The following is a 23,743-nucleotide window of genomic DNA, read 5'->3' on the forward strand; positions in this document are numbered from 1 at the left end:
GAAAAATTTGCCAAGAACAATCATGGTCAAAGACCGCGATCGACTACGTAATATGACACGGCACATAATGGTGTTGATGAGACTGGACACGGAGTGGATGGTTCCAATAGTGGGAGAGTTCAGGATCATGAGGCACAGAATGAGAATACAAGAACCATTCCTTTACAACAGAGATAAAGAGAAATTTCTTTAATCTGAGGCCGGTGAACTGTTGGACTCATTATCATGGATGGCTGTGGCATCCAAGACATTGGGTACATTTGAAACAGAGGTTGATAGGTTCTTGATTAGTCAGGGTGTCCATAAGACAGTAAGACCATAAGACATAGCAGCAGAATTAGGCCATTCAGCCCATCAATTCTGTTCTGCCATTCCACCATGGCTGATCCTGGATTCCCCCTTAACCCCATACATCTGTTTTCTCACCATAACCTTTGATGCTCTGACCAATGAAGAAACTATCCATTTTTGCTTTAAATATACCCATGGTCTTGGCCTCCATGTCTGTGGCAGAGCATTCCATAGATTCACTACTATCTGGCCAAAAAATTCCTTTTTAACTCTGTTCTAAAGGGTCACCCCTCAATTTTGAGGCTGTGCCCTCTAGTTCTGGACACACCCAGCATAGGAAGCATCTTCTCCATGTACATTTTCTCTAGTCCTTTCAACGTTTGGTAAGTGTCAATGACATAGTCCCGCATTCTTCCAAATTCCAGCGAGTACAGGCTCAAAGCTGCCAAACACCCTCATATGTTAACAGCTTCATTCCAAGAATCATCCTCATGAATCTCCTCCGTACTCTCTCCAATGACAACAGATCCTTTGAGATATGGGGCCCATAACTGTTAACAATATTCCAAGTGCAGCCTGACCAGTATCCTATAAAGCCTCAGCATTATTTCCTCGAGTTTATATCTATTCCCCTTGAAATGAACGTCAACATTGCATTTGCCTTCTTTACCATAGAGTCAACCTGTAAATTATCCTACTGGGAGTCATGCACAAGGACTTGTAAGTCCCTCAGCACCTCTGATGTTTGAAATTATCCCCATTTAGATAATAATCTGCACTATTGTTCCTTTTACCAAAATGCATTATCATACATTTCCCAACACTGTATTCCATCTGCCACTTTTTTGCCCATTCTTCCAATTTGTCTAAGTCCTGCTGCAATTGCATTGCTTCCTCAGCACTACCTACCCCTCCATCAATCTTCATATCATCCGCAAACTTTGCCACAAAGCCATCAATTCCATATCCAAATCACTGACAAACAGTGTGAAAAGGAACAGTCCCAATACTGACCCGAGGATCACCACTAGTCACAGGCAGCCAACCCGAAAAGATCCCATTTATTCCCACTCGCTGTCTCCTGCCTGTCAGCCATTCCTCTATCCATGCCAGTATCTTTCTTGTAAAGCCATGGGATTTTATCTTGTTAAGCAGCCTCATGTGTGACACCTTAACAAATGCCTTCTGAAAATCCAAGTAGATGACATCCACTGTTTCTCCTTTGTCCACCCTGTTTGTTACTTCCTCAAAGAACAATAGATTTGTCAGGCAAGGTTTCCCTTTACAGAAATCATGCTGACTTTGACTTATTTTACCATTAGTCTCCAAATACCCTGAAACCTCATCCTTCATAATGGACTCCAACACTTTCCCAACCACTGAGGTTAGGCTAATTGGCTTATAATTTTATGTCTTTTCCTTTCCTTCCTTCTTACAGAGTGGAGAGACATTTGCAATTTTCCAGTCCTCCGGAACCATGCCAGAATCAAGTGATTCTTGAAAGATTATAACCAATGCATCCTTTATCTCTTCAGCAACCTCTCTCAGGACTCTGGGATGTAGTCCATCTGGTCCAGGTGACTGAAGACCTTTCAGGTTGCCTAGACTTTTTCCTTTGTAATAGCAATGGCACTCACTCCTGCTCACTGACACTCACAGACCTCTGGCACACTGCTAGTGTCTTCCAAAGTGAAGACTGATGCAAAGTACTTAATAAGTTCATCTGTCCTTTCTTTGTCCCCCATTACTACCTCACCAGCATCATTTTCTGGAGGTCCAATATCAACTCTCACCTCCCTTTTACTCTTTATATAACTGAAGAAACTTTAAGTATCCCGCTTTATATTATTGTCCTTATATTATTTCATAAATTTTTTTAACTGCCTTTTCTTGGATTTTAAAAACTTCCCAATCATCCAACTTCCCACTCACTTTTGCTACATTATTTGCCATTTCCTTGCCTTTTATGCAGTCCTCAACTTCCATTGTCAGCCACAGTTGCCTTCCCCTGCCATTTTAGGACAACTTCTTCTGCAGGACATATCTATCCTGTGCCTTGTGAACTATTCCCAGAAACTTCAGCCATCTCTGTTCTGCTGTCATCCTCACCAGTATCTCCCCCCCCCACCCCCCAATCCCCCTGGACAATCTCCTCTCTCTTGTTTCTGTAATTCCCTTTTATTCCATTGCAATACTGATACATCTGACTTATGTTTCTCCCTCTCGGTCATATTATGATCTTTGCCTCCTAAAGATTCCTCCACCTTAAGCTCCCTAATAAGAACTGGTTTATTATGCAACACCCAATCAAAGATATCTTTTATCTGAGTAGGCTCAAGCACAATCTCACTGGCATTCAACAAATTCCTTCTCTTGTGATTCACCACCAACCTGATTTTCCCAATATCCTTGCATATTGAAGCCCCCATTACAATTGTGACATTACCATTATTACATGCCCATCCCAGCTACCTTTGCGATCTCAGCCTCACATCCTGGCCACTAATTAGAGGGTTATATATGATTCCCATAATGTTTTCTCACCCTTGCAGTTTCTTAACTCCACCCACAAAGATTCAACATTCTCTGACAGCTATGTCACCTCTTTCTAAAGATGTAATTCCACCTCTTACCAACAAAGCCACACCACCGCCCATGCCTTCTTACCTGTGCTTTCAATACAAAGTATATCCTTTGATATTAAGCTCCCAACCATGGCCTTGTTTCGCAAACAACTCAGTGATGCCCAACCAATCTCTAAGTGAGTTTGTTCACCTTATTCCAAATGCTATGCACATTTAAATACAGCACCTCCTGTCCTGCATGCTTCGCCATTTTGAATTTTGCCTATGTAGTACAATTTAACTCTTGACCTGTCTGCATTTGTACCCAATCGTTGGCTTGACCTTCCTTATATTCACGTTACATCCATCATCTACTTGCAAACCTGCGGGCTCATCCTCAGCTCTATCATCCTGGTTCCCATACCCTGCCATGTTAGATTAAACCACTCCCAACAGCTCTATCAAATCTGCCCGCAAGTATATTGTCAAAGGTTACCATAAGACCATAAGATATAGGAGCAGAATTAGGCCATTTGGCCCATTGAGTCTGCTCCGCCATTTCATCACGGCTGATCCAATTTTCCTCTCAGTCCCAATCTCCTGCCTTCTCCTCGCATCCCTTCATGCCCTGACAAAACAAGAATCTATCAACCTCTGCCATAAGCATACATATAGACTTGTCCTCCACAACTGCCTGTTGCAAAGAATTCCACAGATTCACCACGCTCTGGCTAAAGAAATTCCTCCTCATCTCCATTCTAAAAGAATGCCCCTCTATTAGGAAAAGGGGAGGTGCAACGAGACCTGGGTGTCATTATACACCAGTCATTGAAAGTGGGCATGCAGGTACAGCAGGCGGTGAAAAAGGCGAATGGTATGCTGGCATTTATAGCAAGAGGATTCGAGTACAGGAGCAGGGAGGTACTACTGAAGTTGTACAAGGCCTTGGTGAGACCACACCTGGAGTATTGTGTGCAGTTTTGGTCCCCTAATCTGAGGAAAGACATTCTTGCCATAGAGGGAGTACAAAGAAGGTTCACCAGATTGATTCCTGGGATGGCAGGACTTTCACATGATGAAAGACTGGATGAACTAGGCTTATACTCTCTGAAATTTAGAAGATTGAGGGGGGATCTTATTGAAACGTATAAAATTCTAAAGGGATTGGACAGGCTAGATGTAGGAAGATTGTTCCCGATGTTGGGGAAGTCCAGAATGAGGGGTCACAGTTTGAGGATAAAGGGGAAGCCTTTTAGGACCGAGATGAGGAAAAACTTCTTCCCACAGAGAGAGGTGAATCTGTGGAATTCTCTGCCACAGGAAACAGTTGAGGCCAGTTCATTGGCTATGTTTAAGAGGGAGTTAGATATGGCCCTTGTGGCTAAAGGGATCAGCGGGTATGGAGGCAGGTACAGGGTTCTGAGTTGGATGATCAGCCATGATCGTACTGAATGGCGGTGCAGGCTCGAAGGGCCGAATGGCCTACTCCTGCACCTATTTTCTATGTTTCTATTCTGAAACTGTGTCCTCTGATCTTAGACTCTCTCCCATAGGAAACATCCTCTCCACATCCACTCTATTAAGGCTTTTCACCATTCAATAAGTTTCAATGCAACATCCCTCATTCTTCTGAATTCTAGTGAATAGAGTCCCAGAGCCATCAAGTGCTCGTCATAAGACAAGCTGTTCTATCCTGGAATCATTTTTGTGAACCTCCTTTGAACCCTCTCCAGATTCTGCACATCCTTTCTAAGATAAAGGGCCCAAAAACAGCACACAGTACTCCAAGAGAGGCCTTACCAGTGCTTTATAAAGTGGAGTGACATTTGCAAATTCAGTCTTCCGGGACTATTCCAGAATCTAGTGATTCTTGAAAAATCATTACTAATGCCTTCATAATCCCTTCAGCCACCTCTTTCAGAACTCTGGGGTGTACACCATCTGGTGCAAGTGACTTATCTACCTTCAGACCTTTCAGTTTCCCAAGAACCTTCGCTCTCATTATGGCAACTTCACACACTTTCATGACCCCTGACACCTGGAACATTCACCATAGGGTTAGTGTTTTCCTCAGTGAAGACTGATGCAAAATACTTACTCTGTTCATTTCGTGGTCCCTCATTATTACCTCTCCAGCATTGTTTCCCAGCAGTTGCATATCCACTCTCACCTCCCTTTTACACTTTATATATCTGAAGAAATTTTTGGTATCTTGTTCAATATTATTGGCAAGCTTATTTTCATATTTCATCTTTACCTTCTTAATGACTTTTTTAGTTGACTTCTGTTGATTTTTAGAAGCTTCCCAATCTTCTAACTTCCCACTAATTTTTGCACTATTATATGCCCTTTCTTCAGCTTTTATGATGGCTTTGACTTTTCTTGTTAGCCACGATTGTATCACCTTTCCTTTAGAATACTTCTTCCTCTTTGGGATATATATATCCTGTGCCTTCTGAATTGCTTCCAGAAATTCCAGCCATTGCAGCTCTGCCGCCATTCCTGCCAGTATTCTTTTCCAATCAATTCTGGCCAACTCCTCTCTCATGCCTCTGTAATTCCCTTTACTCCACTGTAATACAGATGCATCTGACTTTAGCTTCTCCTTCACATATTTCAGGGTGAATTCGACCATATTATGACTATTTTCCCCCTCAGGGTTCTTTTACCTTAAGCTCTTTACTGAATTCTGGTCACTGCACAACACTCAGTCCAGAATAGCTGATCCCCTAGTGGGGTCAACCACGAGCTGCTCTGAAATGCCATTTCATGGGCACTCTAGAAATACCCCCTCCTGTAATCTAGCACCCACTTGATTTTCCCAATCCCCCGTGCCTATTGTAACATTGCTCTTTTAGCATGCATTTTCTACCTCCTGTTGTAATTTGTGAGCCATATCACTACTACTGTTTGAGGGTCTGCATACAACTCCCATCAGGGTCTTTTTACCCTTGCAGTTCCTTAGCTCTACGCACAATAATTCAACACCTCCCAACCCTTTGTCACCTCTTTCTAATGATCTGATTTCATTTTTTACCAACAGAGCAACACCACCCCCTCTGCCTTCCTGCCTGTCCTTTTGATACAATGTGCATCCTTGGACATCAGGCTCCCAGGGATAATCTTTCAGCCGTGATTCAGTGATGCCTACAACATCATACCTGTCAATCTGCAACTGTGCTCCAAGTTCCTCTACCTTATGCTGTATACTGTGTGCATTGAAATACAACCCCTTCAGTCCTGTATTCACCCTTTTTGATTCTGTCCACCTTTTACATTGCAACTCATCCAGAGGAGATTTACCAGGATGCTGCCTGGTTTAGAGAGTATACATTATGATCAGAGATTAAGGGAGCTAGGGCTTTACTCTTTGGAGAGAAGGAGGATGAGAGGAGACATGATAGAGGTGTACAAGATAATAAGAGGAATAGATAGAGTGGATAGCCAGCGCCGCTTCCCCAGGGCACCACTGCTCAATACAAGAGGACATGGCTTTAAGGTAAGGGGTGCGAAGTTCAAGGGGGATATTAGAGGAAGGTTTTTTACTCAGAGTGGTTGGTGCGTGGAATGCACTGCCTGAGTCAGTGGTGGAGGCAGATACACTAGTGAAGTTTAAGAGACTACTAGACAGGTATATGGAGGAATTTAAAGTGGGGGCTTATATGGGAGGCAGGGTTTGGGGGTCGGCACAACATTGTGGGCCGAAGGGCCTGTACTGTGCTGTACTATTCTATGTTCTATGTTCATCTGGTTGACTGCAATTTTACAGTACCAACATCCTCTCCTCTCTGCATATCTCCTCTGTTTGTAAACCAGTTACCTCATCTTCAGAACTATTATCCCACCTTTCCTATGATACTTCTTGCATTGAAATACAGGCAGCTCAGGACACCAGTCACACCACCCTTTTGATTCCTATCAGGGACGGGAGGTCAGAGAACGGGGTTGAGAGGGACAATAAATCAGCCATGATGGAAGGGTGGAGCGTACTCATTTGGCTGAATGGCCTAATTCTGCTCCTTTCTCTTCTGGTCTTATGGTCAAGGGCTGAAGTAGTAATCTAACAGACGAGAGAGTTGGACCATGGGAGTCAGGGAAGGAGGAGGGCACCAAAGGGAGGTGATGGGCAGGTGAAGAGAAGAGTTAAGATGGGAGCAAGAATGGGGAATAGAGAAAGAGAGAGTGGGAAGGGAGTGTGGAGAAATTAACAGAAGTCAGAGAAATCAACGTTCATGTCATCAGGGATCCTTTGCTGTCTGTCAGATTCCCACCTGTGCCCACCCAGGTGGGATGGACAGAGGTCCCTCAACCCCCACGCCTTTATCAAAAATGGGCCAAGTGACATCACTTGCGCAGTGAGACAGCAGCTGTAATCTGTGCACATTGATTCCTGGCGACACAGGATGCCTTCTCATGGGAAAGACCTGTAGAAAACCGACGGGAGTGTAGGGGGAAGCTACGCAGATGTAACACTCACAGGAAGTATTTACAGGCCTCAGTAACTTACAGAAGGTCTTCCAATGACTGCATCCTCAGTGGGGTGGGGGGGGGGAATGTTGCTCAACACAAGCTATCTACAATTAACCAACAATCAGTCACTCGGCAACGAGCTGATTCCAGTGTTTACTCAAGCCCAACTTGAATTGTTTTCCATCTCATTTACAAAGTAACACCTGGTGGGTTAAAGAACCAATGACAAATTGCAGCTGTCTTTAACTTGCTTGATCTGTAAACAAGTCAATGGATTTATAGACCAAGAACCTTCAGCAGAGAGCGTCTTTGTAATCCTAGAAGCCGGGCTAAGCTCTTTTGTCAGTTCTGCTCTGCCTTGCCCGTTGAGTGCAGCTTGGGATTCAGGATGTAGCCAGAAATTGTGAGCATTCTGTCAATGTGAAAGCCTGAAGCTACTCAATCCTTCTTGGCGACGTCATGAAGAAAAGCATCGGAAAATGAACAGATCGACTCAGCTAGTGCACAGTCAAAGGAATTCACGGACGGCTCACTGGTGAAGTGGACACATTAATTGTTCGCTGTAAATTTTCCTGCAACAAGCAGACCCTGGAAAGACCGACTGTTGCCATGCCAATGAACGTAGCTGCCAAGCAATTTATGCCCGAGGCTCCTACCACTTGTGGAACAGGCAGGAGCAGAGATATTCAGTCACACTGCAATTGTTTCAGTCACACCACGTCCGCTTTCGAAAGTACAGGTTCTGGCATTGCCTAGCAGGACACACAAACAATAGCCTGACTCCTCCCCAGCCTGAGCTCATTCGCCACTGACTCCTCATCCGAGTTACCACTGGGATCGACAGTTCTAGCTCGGATCTGGTTTACTTTCCTGCGACTGCTGTCTGTGCCTGAGCTAGTCTAAAATTCCTGATGCCTCTGTGCTAAATTTTGTCCACCATTCACTCTCACACATTGACTTGGCACCCCATTAAGCAAGAATTCGATTTAAAATAGTCCTTCCCCCTCCCCCTGTATTCTAATCACTCCATTCTTTTCTCTATAATCTCCTACAGACTAATAATTCTTCGGAATCGCGACAGTTTTGAACTTTGAACTTTGACACCATCATTTCTGGCGTCCTGATCATTTCCCAATCTAACCATCCCTTCACTGGTGACTCTACCCCCCCTCACTCTGGAATTTCCTCCCTAGACTTCACTGCCTCTCTCCTTTTTGACCAGACATTTGGTCCTTATTTTCAAATTTAATCAGAGAAACCTCCTGTGCAGCTGCTAACATAATCTGCTTTGGCCATATCCTAAAAGGGATGTGCAGGAGACACTGGAAATGAAAATGTCAGCGGCTATTCTTTATTAGGAATTTGAGAAGATTTGGTAGGTCACAAAAGATTCTAGCAGATTTCTACAGATGTATCATGGAGGTGATTACAGCCTGACATGGAGGCTCCAATGCACAGGATAGAAAGTCTGCAGAAAGTCATAAACTCAGCCAGCTCCATCATGTGCACATCTTCAAGAGTTTCGTAAAAGACCCTCACCATCTGGGACATAACTTCTCGTTACTGCCATTGGGTTCAGATGCAGATTCATTCAGTTATCTTGTGTCCATTGAAACATACAGTGAAGTGCATTGTTTGTATTAAAAATCAACACAACCTAAGGACGTGCTGGGGGCAGATAGCTAATGTCACCACACATTCCAGCACCAATGTAGCATTCCTAAACTGCTGAGCAAAACAGCACAAGCAGCAACACCTCGATCCAATCGGACGCCCCCTAGACCACAGGTCCTTCCAGGTGAGGCAACACTTCACCTGTGAATCTGCTGGGGTCATCTATTGTGTCTGGTGCTCCTGAAACTGCCTTCTCTACATTGGTGAGACCTACCATAAATTGGGGAACCACTTTGTCGAGGACGTCTGTTCCGTCAGCCAAAATGGAACTTCCTGGTGGCCAGACATTTTAATTCCAATCCCCATTCCCATTCCAAAATGTTGGTCCATGAGCTCCTTTTTTGCCATGGTAAGGCCACCTTCAGGGTGAAGGAGCAATACTTTATATTCCGTTTGGGTATCCTCCACCCTGTTGTCATGAATATCAGCTTCTCCTTCTGGTTAAAAAAAATTCCATCACCTCCCCTCTTTTTCTATTCCTCACTCTGTCCTCTCAGCTCTTCTCACCTGCCCAGATGCCTTCCTCTCCAGACCTTAATCCTTGCTATCCACCTGGCTTCACCCATCACTTTCTAGCTATCATCCTTCCCTTTCCCCTCCTCCTTATTATTCCAGCATCTTTTCCCTTTCTTTACAGTCCTGAAGAAGGGTCTCGGTCCGAAACATTTACTCATTGTCATAGATACTGCCTGGAGATTTCGTCCCAGAGTCCGACAAGTGTCTGAAGAAATGTAATTGAGTTCCTATTTCGAAATGCTCACTGTGTTACTCCTGTACATTTTATCAAAGAAATAATCGAACAGAGCCAGTGTCCAGGAGCGTTCATTGACCAGCAAAATGACTTCTTCTCTGATCATGTTTTAGTTAGTTGTTAGATCGATATGGAAAAAAATTCTATTTGGAGCCTTACTCCGAGTTGAATCTTCTATGCAATCTGGATTAAATCCAAAATCTGTACACAAATCCCCCTCAAAGCCTCTGTTCCTCCACTCCCTACCCGGTGGAGAAATTCTTCACAACATTGTTTCTCATGATCACTCAGATTTATGGACCGCAGTGCTGGAGGCCATTTACCTCCTTGGTCTCTGTTAGCTCTTTCAAAGAATTCTTCAATTTGTCCCACTTTTTTGTTTTTGTTTCTGATTCAGATTTATTTAGCACATGTACATCGAAACCTACAGTGAGGTGTGTCGTTTGAGTTAACCTCCAGCACAGGGGTGTGCTGGTGGCCACCTGCATGTGTCACCACACATATGGGCACCAACATAGCACATCCACAATGTTCAGCCGAACAACACAGGCAATAGCAACAACAAAACAAGCTCCTTTAATCCCTCCCACCCACCGTCCCATTCACACACACACACACACACACAGACAGGTCTCCTCTGGGCCTCCAAAAGTCAGTCCTCAACGCGAACTTGCAGACAGGATTCTGCAGTTTGCTCCCCCTCAAATGTCTATCTGATTTTTATGTCAACATTGTAGATTCATAGAGTTGTCCCAGTGTAAAAAAAGGCCTTTTAACCCACATTTTCCATACTGACCCTTTTTATCCTTCTTCAGTAAACCCGTTTTCCCACTTTGAAACCATACTCTTCTACTTAGGTGTTAGTCTCAATGCCTCTAAGTCATTGCCTGAATCCACCACTTCCTCTGCCAGCGAGTTCCAGGTACCATAGGATCATAGAAAACTTATTGCACAGAAATTGGCTCTTCAGCCCACCTAGTCCCATCGCCTATAGCCAGCCATACCTCTCCCATCCATGTACCTATCCAAATTTCTCTTAAATGTTGATATCGAACCCGCATCAACCAGTTCCGCTGGCAGCTCGTTCTACGCTCTCATCACCTTCTGAGTGAAGAAGTTCACACTCCTCTTCCCCTTAAACACTTCATTTCACCCTTAACCCATGACCTCTAGTTCTGGTCTCACCCAGCCACTGCTTACATTTACCCTATCTGTACCCCTCATAATTTTGTATCCCTCTATCAAATCTTCCCTCATTGTCCTGCGCTGTAGGGAATGAAGTCCTCGCCCTATTCAATCTTTCCCTATAACTCAGGTCCTCAAGGCCCACCAACATCTTATCCACACTCTTTCACTCTTATATCAACCACCTTCTGTGTGAAATTTTTTATCCTCAGATCCCTTTTAAAGGAGCTTCAAAGACCGGGCAACCAGGCTCAAGAACAGCTTCTTCCCCACTGCTATCCAGCCCAACGAGCCTTCACTCCAATTACACCAATGTGGCCAATTATCCTACTAACCTACTGACCCATACATCTTTGGAACGTGGGAGGAAACCAGAACACCCAATGGAAACCCTCGCAGTCATGAGGAGAACATATGAACTCAGAGCACATAGTACATCACAGCACACTACAGGCCTTTTGGTCCACGATGTTGTGTCAACCCTTCAGCCTTCTTTAAGATCGACCCAAATGGAACATAGAGTATTATAGCACAGCACAAACTCCTTTCAGACATCAGCAGAATTGAACCCGGGTCGCTGAGGCTGTCATAGTGTTACATTAACTGCTATGGTACTGTGCTGTCCATTATTTTTATTGTTCCCAAGTATACTGTTCACTCCGTTATCTTCACATGAACAAGGAATTTCATTGCACCCTGGTGTATATGACAATAAACTAAACTGAATTTAAATCTCCTCCCTCACACCTTAAAACCATTCCCTTTCAAGATTCAAGATTGTTTAATGTCATTTACAATACACAAGTGTAAAGGAAAACAAAATAATTGTTGCTCCGGTTCCGATGCGGTACAAAAAAAATCACAATAAGATAAAGAGCACTATAATAATGAAAAAAAACAATAAATATAAATACATAAGATAGCCTACGCACATAAATTGATTGCATGTCGATAAAGTGACACTAGGCACAAGAGTGTCTGTACATAGGGTGACTGACAGGAAATAATAAATTAGTGGTGATTGGGGGTGCGGAGGGGTGGATTAATGGGTGGAGGTGTTGATCAGCCTTACTGTTTGGGGAAAGCAACTCGTTTTGTATCTGGTGATCCTGACATGGATGCTGGCCTTCATAACAAGGGGAATTGAGTATAAGAGCAAAGAGGTCCTTCTGCAGCTGTACAGGGCCCTGGTGAGACCACACCTGGAGTACTGTGTGCAGTTTTGGTCTCCAAATTTGAGGAAGGACATTCTTGTTATTGAGGGAGTGCAGCGTAGGTTCACAAGGTTAATTCCAGGGATGGCGGTACTGTCATATGTCAAAAGATTGGAGCGACTGGGCTTGTATACGCTGGAATTTAGAAGGCTGAGAGGGAATCTTATTGAAACATATAAGATTATTAAGGGATTGGACACGCTGGAGGCAGGAAGCATGTTCCCGCTGATGGGTGAGTCCAGAACCAGAGGCCACAGTTTAAGAATAAGGGGTAGGCCATTCAGAATGGAGTTGAGGAAAAACTTTTTCACCCAGAGAGTGGTGGATATATGGAATGCTCTGCCCCAGAAGGCCGTGGAGGCCAAGTCTGTGGATGCTTTCAAGAAAGAGATGGATAGAGCACTTAAAGATAGCGGAATCAAAGGTTTTGGGGATAAGGCAGGAACTGGATACTGATTGTGGATGATCAGCCATGATCACAGTGAATGGTGGTGCTGGCTCGAAGGGCCGAATGGACTACTCCTGCACCTGTTGTCTATTGTCTATTATCTATTGGCTATGTAGCCTCCTCCCTGCTGGGAGAGGGACAAACAGTCCTTGAGCAGGGTGGGTGTGATCCTTCATGATGTATTAGCCCTTTTCCAGGGGATAAAGATTGTAACTTCCTACCCAACTTATACCTCCATTAGATCATCTGTCAGCTCCTAACACTCCAGGGAGAACAAACTCATCCTGTGCCATCTCTCCTTCTAACTAAAGTTCTCCAATCCAGGCAACATCTTCTACAGTGAAATCAAATCCTTTATTCCAGAGTTTTAGGTGAGGGTGTTATGACCTTAAGATATAGGAGCAGGATTAGGTCATTTGACCCATCGAGTCTGCTCTGTCATTAAGTTAATGGGAGGAACTAGGGTCAAAATTCAAAGATCAGCTTCATATGTCATATGTACGTTGAAGTACACCTGAAATAAATCATTTGCATCAAATCAGATCAGCAAAAATTCTGCTGGGTGGCATGCAATTGTCACCACCTAGCATAGCATGCCCACATCTCACCACCTAGCACAGCATGCCCCATCTCACCACCTAGCATAGTATGCCCACATCTCACCACCTAGCATAGCATGCCCCATCTCACCACCTAGCACAGCATGCCCACATCTCACTGATTCAAACAGTTAGAACTGTAACATCTTTGGAATGTGGGAGGAAACCGGAGCACCGAGAGGAAACCCGCATGTCACAGAGAAAACGTACAAACAGCGATGGGAATTGAACCCTGATTTTTGACCTCTGGCTGGCATTGTAAAAAAAATTGCACTAAGTGCTGCACTATTGCAACGCCTCACCTTGGAACCGAATTAGCACTATATCAGATAACAAAGGTCAAGCTAAGTGTGTCTTTCTCAGTTACTGGCAGAAAAAAAAACAAGATTGAGTGCAATGCAGACAACATGCTGGAGGAACTCAGCAGGTCAGGCAGCATCGAAGGGAAAGAGTAGAGTCAATATTTCAGGCCATGACCCTTCATGGGGACTGGAAACGGAGGGGGAGGATACCAGAATAAGTAGGTGCAGGGTTGGGGAGGGGGAGAGTGGAGGGAGGACAAACTAGAAGGTAATATGAAGCCAGGTGGGGGCAGGAATGAAGTAAGCAGCTGGGAGGAGATAGGTGGAAAAAGCAAACGGCTGAAAAAGAAGGAATCTGATAGGAGAGGAAAGTGGACCATGGGAGAAAAGGAAAGAGTTGGGGCACCAGCAAGAGGTGATAGGTAGGTGAGCAGAAAAGGCAAGAAACCAGAGTGAGGGATTGAAGAAGAGGGAAGGGAGAGGGGAAAATTACGGGAAATTGGAATAATTGATGTTCATGTCATCAGGTTGGAGGCTATGCAGATGAAATATGAGGTGTTGTTCCTTCAACCTGAGAGCGGTCTCATCATGGCAGAAGAGGAATCCTTGGACCAATGTTGGAATGAGATGGGGATGGGAATTAAAATTGGGACGCTGCACAGACGACGTGAGCTCCGGAGACTCATTCTAGTGATGGATGTCATTTGGATGTGCCTCATTGTACAGCAAGAGCAGCTCACCTGTGGGCTTCATCGGCCCTTATTGTGTGCGCTTCTGGTCACCTCATTACAGGCAGGATGGAGGGGCTTTGGAGAGAGTGCAGAAGAGGGTTACCGGGTGTTGCCTGGATTCAAAGAAATGCTGTAAGAGAGATTGGGCAAACCTGGGTTCTTTTCTCTGGAGTGGCAGAGGTTTAGGAGAAACCTGATAGAAGTTTATAAGATTATGAGAGGTGTAGATAGGGTGGCTCCTTAAGGTTGTTATAGCCGGGGGTGGTAATGGGGATAAGCTCCCACTACCTATTAAATGATCCCAATGGCGTGCACCTCGAATAGCCTCTGATAACCAAGTCCAGCTTCTGGCTTTCATGTGTGACTTGGTTCCAAGCCCAGCGGAACTGTTTCTACTGACAGGAGAATGGAAAAAAGTAGGTTACTGGCACCTTAAAACAAGTCACTTCAGGCACTTAGGGATTGTCAGCCGTGGCTGGCAGCTCATCTAGAAGAAGGAAAGCTCTGATCTCAAACCTTCACTGCCTTGCAGCTGTACCCATTCATGGGGAAGGCTTTGGGGGTAAACTCCGAGGAAAACTATAGAGCTGGAGACCATTGAGCTTGACTCTGGCAACTCCTGTGAAGCTGCTGGTGCCAAACTGTTTCTATATCTGTTGTTCCTTTGGGTTCATCAGAGGTGTGGGGGGGGTGGTGCTTGTTACATGGGCAACAGCTTACTCTTCGTATCGTACTGCCCTGTCTTTGCATATCTAGAAGAGCTTATGAAAGGTTCGAAAAGCTAGGTAATGATAGAGAGCTAGAAGATTATAAGGCTAGCAGGAAGAAGCTTTAGAAAGAAATTAGGAGAGCCAGAAGGGACCATGAGAAGGCCTTGGCGGACAGGATTAAGGAAAACCCCAAGGCATTCTACAAGTATGTTAATAGTAAGAGGATAAGATGTGAGAGAATAGGACCAACCACGTGTGACAGTGGAGAAGTGTGTATGGAACCAGAGGAGATAGCAGAGGTACTTAATTAGTACTTTGCTTCAGTATTCACAACGGAAAAGGATCTTGGCAATTGTAGGGATGACTTGCAGAGAACTGAAAAGCTTGAGCATGTAGATATTAAGAGGATGTGCTAGAGCTTTTGGAAAGCATCAAGTTCGATAAGTCACCAGAACTGGACCAGATGTATACAAGGCTACTGTGGGAGGCAAGGGAGGAGATTGCTGAGCCTCTGGCGATGATCTTTGAATCATCAATGGGGACGGGAGAGGTTCTGGTGGATTGGAGGGTTGCAGATGTTGTTCCATTATTTAAGAAAGGGAGCAGAGAGTCTTACTTCAGTGGTTGGTAACTTGATGGAGAAGATCCTGAGAGGCAGGATGTATGAACATTTGGAGAGGCATAATATGATTAGGAATAGTCAGCATGGCTCTGTCAAAGGCAGGTCATGCCTTACAAGCCTGATTGAATATCTTGAGGATGTGATTAACCACAATGATGAAGGAAGAGCAGTAGATGTCATGTATATGGATTTCAGCAAGGCATTTGATAAGGTACCCCATGCAAGGCTTATTGAGAAAGTAAGGAGGCATGGGATCCAAGGGGAAATTGCTTTGTGGATCCAGAACTGGCTTGCCCACAGAAGGCAAAGAGTGGTTGTAGACGGGTCATGTTCTGCATGGAGGTCGGTGACCAGTGGTGTGCCTCAGGGATCTGTTCTGGGACCCTTACTCTTCGTGACTTTTATAAATGACCTAGATGAGGAAGTGGAGGGATGGGGTAGTAAATTTGCTGATGACACAAAGGTCGAAGGTGTTGTTGGTAGTGTGGAGGGCTGTCAGAGGTTACAGTGGGACATTGATAGGATGCAAAACTGGGCTGAGAAGTGGCAGATAAATGTGAGGTGGTTCATTTTGGTAGGTCATATATGATGACAGAATATAGGATTAATGGTAAGAGTCTTGGCAGTGTGGAGGATCAGAGGGATCTTGGGGTCCAAGTCCGTAGAACGCTCATAGCTGCCGCACAGGTTGAGTCTGTGGTTAAAAAAGCATATGGTGCTTTGGCCTTCATCAATCGTGGGATTGAGTTTAGGAGCCAAGAGTTAATGTTGCAGCTATATAGGACCCTGGTCAGTACTTGGAGTACTGTGCTCAGTTCTGGTCGCCTCACTACAGGAAGGATGTGGAAACTATAGGAAGGGTGCAGAGGAGACTTACAAGGATGTTGGCTGGATTGGGGAGCATGCCTTATGAGAATAGGTTGAGTGAACTTGGCCTTTTCTCCTTGGAGCGACGGAGGATGAGAGGTGACCTTACAGAGGTGATAAGATGATGAGAGGCATTGATTGTGTGGATAGTCAGAAGCTTTTTCCCAGGGCTGAAATGGCTAGGACAAGAGGGTACAGTTTTAAGGTGGTTGAAAGTAGGTACAGACGAGATGTCAGGGGCAAGTTTTTTACGCAGAGAGTGGTGAGTGCGTGGATTGTGGTGGAGGCGGATATGATAGGGTCTTTTAAGAGACTCCTGGACAGGTACATGGAGCTTAGAAAAATAGAGGGCTATGGGTAACCCTGGGTAATTTCTAAAGTAAATAATGTTCGGCACTGCATTGTGGGCCAAAGGGCCTGTATTGTGCTGTAGGTTTTCTATGTTTCTATGTCTCTAAGTGGTGTGACAGCTGCTACAGAAAACTAAGAAGCTTCTAGAAAAATACAGAAGTTTTATACAATTACTGGAAAATTCGCTCAACAATTAAAACATATATGGGTGATATCACAAGTCCTGGTTATGTGACCATTGACACCAGGCAGACAATCTCTGAAGAGTATTGATAATGGCCTGTATTGTGCTGCAGGGTTTCTATGTTCTATGTATCTAGACAGCTAGGATGCAATATCCATGGTGGACCCTGATGAACGGAGGCCTCAGAGATAAAGTATCTTTTTCTCAGTGTTGAGTTACATAATACTCGAGGGCATGCATTTAAGGTGAGAGGGAGTAAGTTCAAAGGAGATGTGCAAGACAAGTTCTTTACACATAGGGTGGTGGGTGCCTGGAATTTGCTGCTAGGTGTGGTGTGGAGTCAGATATGATGGAGATGTTAAGGAGGCTCTTTGGCTTGCACATGAATGTGCAGAGAATGGAGGGATATGTACCAAACGCAAGAGTTTAGTTTAGTATTTACACTCAGTGGTCACTTTATTAGCTGTTGGAGGTATCTAATAAATTGGCCACTGAGTACAGTTAGAGATTGTGTTACTAGTTTAATTAATTTGGCACAACATGGTAATCAAAAGGGAGTACAACAGAAATACTGTACTGAGCAGGTTAGGTGATATTTATGGAAATGAGTAAACAAGTTGATATTTCAGGCCGAGACCCTTCGTCAGGACTGGAAAAAAGATGAGAGGTCAGACTAAGTTGGGGGGAGGGGAGGAATAAATACAAGGTGGCAGGCGATAGGTGAAACCGGGAGAGTGAGAGAGGTGAAGGAAAGAGCAGGGAAGTTGATTGATAAAAGAGATACAGGGCTGGAGAAGGGAGAATCATCGCAAGGCAGCAGAGCTCACAGAGAGGGAGCAGCGAGAGAGGGATTCACTGAACTCCCTTCGAAGGGAAGATTTGAACTTCTTCAGGATAGGCATCCCTGGAAGATGCTTTGCAGTGTAGCAGTCAAATCACTAACAAGAGACGATTTCCAGCGTCTGCAGATTTTCTCTTATTCGAGAAATACTGTACTATTCTATGTTTGAAGCCAAAAGCAATACGACATCCAAAATCCACTACATACCACCAAATACCACCAAATACGAACAGCATGAAGGATGCTACAATATATTTTCTGTCCTGTGCCCTGTGTTCAATGACTGGATGTAGAAGCACCTTTATACCTGTGTCCAGCTAGAGAGCCGTGGCTAAGTCTTGAATGTTTCTGATTTTCTATTAGAAGAGGTACTGTAGAAAAAAGAGATAGTCTGCACAATGGTGAAAATCGAGCTTCAGGATCAGGTGCAACATCGCTGGAATATGTCATGAAACTTTACGTTTTGCTGCAGCAGTACAGTTCGATACATGCATTGAGCGCAACGGTAGCATAGCAGTTAGCGCAGTGCAATTACAGCTCGGGGCGTCAGGGATTGAAGCAATCCCAGCGTCTTCTGTATGTCCTACCTGTGGAATGCACGGGTTTCTCCGGGTGCTCCGGTTTCCTCCCACAGTCCGAAGACGTGCCAGTTAGAGGGTTAATTGGTCATTGTAATTATGGTTAGGGTTAAATCAGGGTTGTTGGGGATTGCTCAGTGGCGTAGCTCGAAGGGCCAGAAGGACCTATTCTGCGCTGTTTTGCAATAAAAAATAAATACATAAAATACATTAAAGAACAATAAATTACAATAAGATATATATACAATATATATTATATAAATAATTAAATTAAATGAGTGCAAAAAGCAAAAAATAGTTCAGCTAGTGCTCATTGGTTCATTCTCTATTCAGAAATCTGATGGGAGAGGGGAAGAAGCTGTTCATGAAGTATTGAGTGTGTGTCTTCAGGCTCCTATACCTCCTCCGTAAAGGCAGCAATGAGCAGAGGCCATGTCCTGGGTGATGGGGGTCCTTAATGATGGACGCTGCCTTCTTGAGGCATTGTCTTTTGAAGTTGTCCTTAATGGTGGGGAGGCTGGTGCCCAAGATGGAGTTGGTTGAGTTTGCAACTTTCTGCAGCTTTGTCCAATCCTGTGCCGTGGTCCCATCCATCCCAGATGGTGGTACGGCCAGGTAGAATGCTCTTCATGGTGCAATTGTAGAAACTTGCAAGAGTCTTTGGTGACATGCCAAGTCTCCTCAAACTCTGAAAGAACATAGAACTGAGAATATTGGCTCAGAATACCAAGAGCAGAACCTTTCCGGTGAATACTGTGGACAGTAAAGTAATTTGGGGTGCCTCAGCAGTGTGGTGATTAGCACAATGCTACTACAGCTCAGAGCATTGGATTTAGAATGTCAAGTCCAGCATTCTCTGTAAGGACTTTGTACATCCACCCTGTGGAATGCATGTGTTTCCTCAGGGTGCTCCAGTTTCCTTCCACAGTCCAAAGACATGCCAGTTAGGTTAATTGGATATTGTAAATTGTCCAATGATTAGGCTAGGGTTAAGTTGGGGGTTGCTGGATAGTGCAGCTTGAAGTGCCAGAAGGGCTCGTTCTATGCTGTATCTCTAAATCAAATAAATAATAAAATAACTCACAGAGTAACAGAACGGTGCAGAAGGGAAGATGCATTTCAAGGCATTGTGTTAACATTGGGTTCCTGAAAATTTTTAATATAGGCTTATATATTTTCATATACTGTCTATACTTCTCGGTGCCTTAGTAAAGCAACCAGCATAGTGAAAGAGCCCAACACACAAGATATTCTCTCTTCTCCACCTTTCCATTAAGCAGATACAAAAGCCTGAAAGCATGTGCCACCAGGTTCAAGGATATCTTCTGTCCTACTGTTATCAGATTCCATATCAGCCTCTCAACTACCTCACTCGTACACTGAGACATATAAATAAGGCTGTCCAAGATGCTTCTCCAACCTTCCTCCTTTATCTTCTTCTTCCCCCACCTTCTTATTCTGGCTTCTCCCCCATTCCTTTCCAGTCCTGATGAAAGGTCTCAGGCTGATGAAGGAACTATCACCTTCCTGTCAGCTTGAACCAGCCTGGCCATTCTCCTCTGATCTCATTAACAATGATTCTTGCCTACAGAACTTCCACTCACTGGATGTTTTTGTATTTCACACCATTCTCTGTAAACTCTGAAGACTATTGTGCATGAAAATTCCAGGAGATCAGCAGTTTCTGAGATCCTCAAACCACCCTGTCTGGCACCGACAATCATTCTACAGACAAAGTCACTTAGATCACATTTCTTCCTTATTCTGTTTGGTTTGAACAACAACTGAACCTCTTGACCATGCCTGCATGCTTTTATGCACTGAGTTGCTGCTACATAGTTGGCTGATTAGATATTTGCATTAATGAGCAGATGTACAGGTGTACCTAATAAAGTGGCCACTGAGTGTAGCTGCTTCCTGACCAAATGAGTTCCTTCAGGATTTTGTATGCATTCCTCAGAAGCCTCTGTTGTTCCAATACATAGTGGCAGACCTTAGTCACAGAAAGTTCCATTTTCTCCTTGTCCTCTCCTTTCTGCTGGAGTGAAGTTTTCCCAAGTATAAATAATGTAAGGACTCTAAAATTCAAATTTGGGCTATTCTCTAGTGCAGTAATGTAGGGTTGGAAAAAATGCTGTCTTATGAATGCTGCGTTCTTAACCTCCTCCAATCATCGTGCATATTAACACACGCCCAGCCTGCGTGTGAGTCAAACAGGCCAGCAGGAAGCAGGGTTATGTCATAGCCTGTGCTGAGTAAAACTGGAGCATTGGGACAAAACCCCATCAGGTTCAGAGGTCATTTTGAGAAAGCAAATTATTCATCGTTTCCATCTTGGCCTTTTTGTGACTCTGGATCCTGTCTTTGCCCCATAATCTTAGATGTCTTTTACTAATCAAGAACCTGTCAAGCTTTACTTTAAATGTACCGAGTGATTTGGCCGCCACAGCTGTCTGTGGCAATGAATTATACAGATGCACCACCCTCTGATTAGAGAAACTCCACCTTATCTCTGTTCTAAAACGACATTCCAGTTTCCTGACGCTGTCTCCCTCTGGTCCTAGACTTGTCCACTGTCGGAAACATTCTCTCTACATCCACTCTTTCTAGGCCTTTCAATATTCAACAGATTTCAATGAGATTTCCACCCCACCCCCCAACCTCATTCTTCCTAATTTCAGTGAGTACAGATCCAGAGCCATCAAACGCTCCTCTTACATTAACCTTTTCATCCCTGGGATCAGTTTCATGAACATCCTATGGAACCTCTCTGATGCTAGCACATCCTTTCTCAGATAAGGGCCCTGAAACTGCTCACAGTACTCTGTGCGGTCCAACCAATGCTTTTGTATTCTCGTCCTCTTTAAACAAGTGCTAACATTGCATTTGCCTTCCTCACCACCAACTCAACTTGCAAATTAGGGAATCCAGTACCAAGTACCTTTTCACCTCCAATTTCTGAATTTTCACGCCATTTAGAAAATAATCTTCGTCTTTATTCCTTCTAACAAAGTGCATGACCATACACATCCCGACACTGTATTCCATCTACCACTTCTTTGCCCATTCTCCTAATCTGTCTAAATCCCTCTGCGGACTCCCTGCTTCCATAAGAACACACACACGTGCTCACATTATCACACAGACATGTGTACTCATTCACAAACACAGAAACACAAGAACACACCAATACATGTGTGTAAACATATCTCACGGATACACATAAAAAAACAAACACTGCACACTCAAATACACTCACACATACACACACGCTCTCTTGCACAAACATATATGCTTTCTTTCTCACACACACACACACTTACACATGCACAAATACACAGATGTTGCATCTCAGCTCTGCCTGCTGAAGGACAAGCAAAGTGGACATAATTGCTGACCTTGGCAGGAAATTTCTACGGTCTCGAACAGAGCAGCATTTGGACTCTATTCCTTTATTCTCAGGGTAATGTAACTAAAAAGAGGCAATTTGGCCCATCGTATCCGGAGCAACGCTTTGCAAGAGCTCTCCAATTAGTTCCATTCTCAATTTAAGCAAGTTTATTCCTCTCACCTACTCCTCTGATTCCATTTGAAAAGTCCTCACTGAATCAGCTTACGTCACCCTTTCCAGCAGTAAATTCCAGATCACTCAGCTCACTGAATTAAAATATCACTGCACCACAGGGTGGATTCAATTCCTGCCACTGTCTCTAAGGAGCTTGCACCTTTGCCCCGTGGAAGTGTGTTTCCTCTGGGTGTTCTAGATCCCCCCACATTCCAAAGATGTAAGGGTTAGTAGGTTAATTGGTCAGTGTGGGTGTAATTGGACAGCGTGGGCTTGTTGGGCTCGAAGGGAATGTCGCTGTGCTATAACTCCAAATAAATAAAATAATTTCTCGAAACGTGGAAGTCCATTTTGCTCATAAATCCTATGATGGTTTTTGCCGTAATTCTGACTCCCCCACTTATTCTCCCTGTGATCTAGTCTTACTGCGCTGGAAAGGCCTTAACTGTGATGCATCTCTAAGTATTTTTAAAAATTCTGATGCTGCATATCTCTCAGTTTGTGTAATCTTATCCTCCACCCCAACCCTCCTGTCACAGCAATTACTGAGCCTTCACCCTGCCAAATCTCGGCATGACTCCACTGTACTCCTCAGAAATCTCTGCTCCAAGGATTCTTCAAGATCCCAATTTACCTAAAGTCCCTCCTCTTGAAAATCTCCTCTGCAATTTCATTGGGTGGAAATGATTGGATGAGGTTTGATGCTTTACAGGGCAAACTGCTACATTAATGAGTGTTCGGCTAAGGCTAGAGACAGGAGACCAGAGGCAGTAACAGAGTTCTTTGCTCCATAAGGGACACACAAGGCTGCAGAACACTGAAAGCCACAAGCAAGCATTTCTCATGGGTAAAGTAATGATATTCCCATGATACCATTGGGGTGTTATGGAACTAGAACAGTACAGCACAGGTACATAGTGAACCTGATACAAAATTAAATTGATCCCATCAGCCTGTACATGAAAGGTTCTCTGCTATTCCAGGAGTCTTCAATTGTCTATTTAATAATGTTGCTATCATATCTCTCATCCTGGTGTATGGCACTGAGACACATAAACCCTCTCCCCACTAAAGACCAGAAGATGAAGGAGCAGAATTAGTCATTTGGCCCATCGAGTTTGTTCCGCCATTCAATTATGGCTTATCCATTTTTTTTTGCCTCCTCAGCCCCACTCCCAGCCTTCTCCCTGTAACTTTTGATATCGTGTCCAATCAAGAACCTGTCAATCTCTGCCTTAATTACACCCAACGACCTGACATCCACTGCTGCCTGAGGTTACAAATTCCACAACTTCACCACCCTCTGGCTAAAGAAATTTCTCCACATCTCTGTTTTAAATGGATGCCCCTCTATCCTGAGGCTGTGCCCTCCTGTCCTAAACTCCCCCACCATGGGAAACGTTATTTTCATGTCAACTCTGTCTAGATCTTTCAACATTTGAAAGATTTCAATGAGATCCCTCCCATCCTTCTAAATTCCAGCAAGTACAGGCCCAGAGCCATCAAACTGTCCTCGTATGATAACCCTTTCATTCCTGGGATTATCCTTGTGAATTTCTCCTGAACCCTCTTCAATACCAGTATCTTTTCTTAGCTGATCACAATACTCAAGTTGAGGCCTTATAAAGCCTCAGTATCATATCCCTGCTCTTGTACTTTAGACCTCTTGAAATGAATGATAACATTGCATTTGCCTTCCTCACCACCAGCTCTACCTGCAAGTTAACCTTTAGGGTGTTCTGCACAAGGACTCCCAAGTCCCTTTGCATCTCAGATTTTTGGATTTTCTTCCTGTT

At 44.1% G+C, this 23,743-nt stretch overlaps 1 long non-coding RNA gene across 11 annotated transcripts in view; it reads right to left on the bottom strand.

The window, feature by feature from the left end:
• Positions 1-23,743, bottom strand: part of LOC134347806 (uncharacterized) — a 293,384-nt gene that overhangs the window by 260,664 nt on the left and 8,977 nt on the right. For 2 of the 11 annotated variants that reach the window (XR_010018264.1, XR_010018265.1), the window contains exon 2: positions 18,392-18,557. The exons of the other annotated variants lie outside the window; for them this stretch is intronic. This is a non-coding gene — a long non-coding RNA (uncharacterized LOC134347806). The remainder of the gene's footprint in view (positions 1-18,391; positions 18,558-23,743) is intronic. 11 annotated transcript variants of the gene reach the window in all.

Source organism: Mobula hypostoma, chromosome 6, assembly GCF_963921235.1.
Source record: "Mobula hypostoma chromosome 6, sMobHyp1.1, whole genome shotgun sequence".
Classification (NCBI taxonomy): Eukaryota; Metazoa; Chordata; class Chondrichthyes; order Myliobatiformes; family Myliobatidae; genus Mobula; species Mobula hypostoma.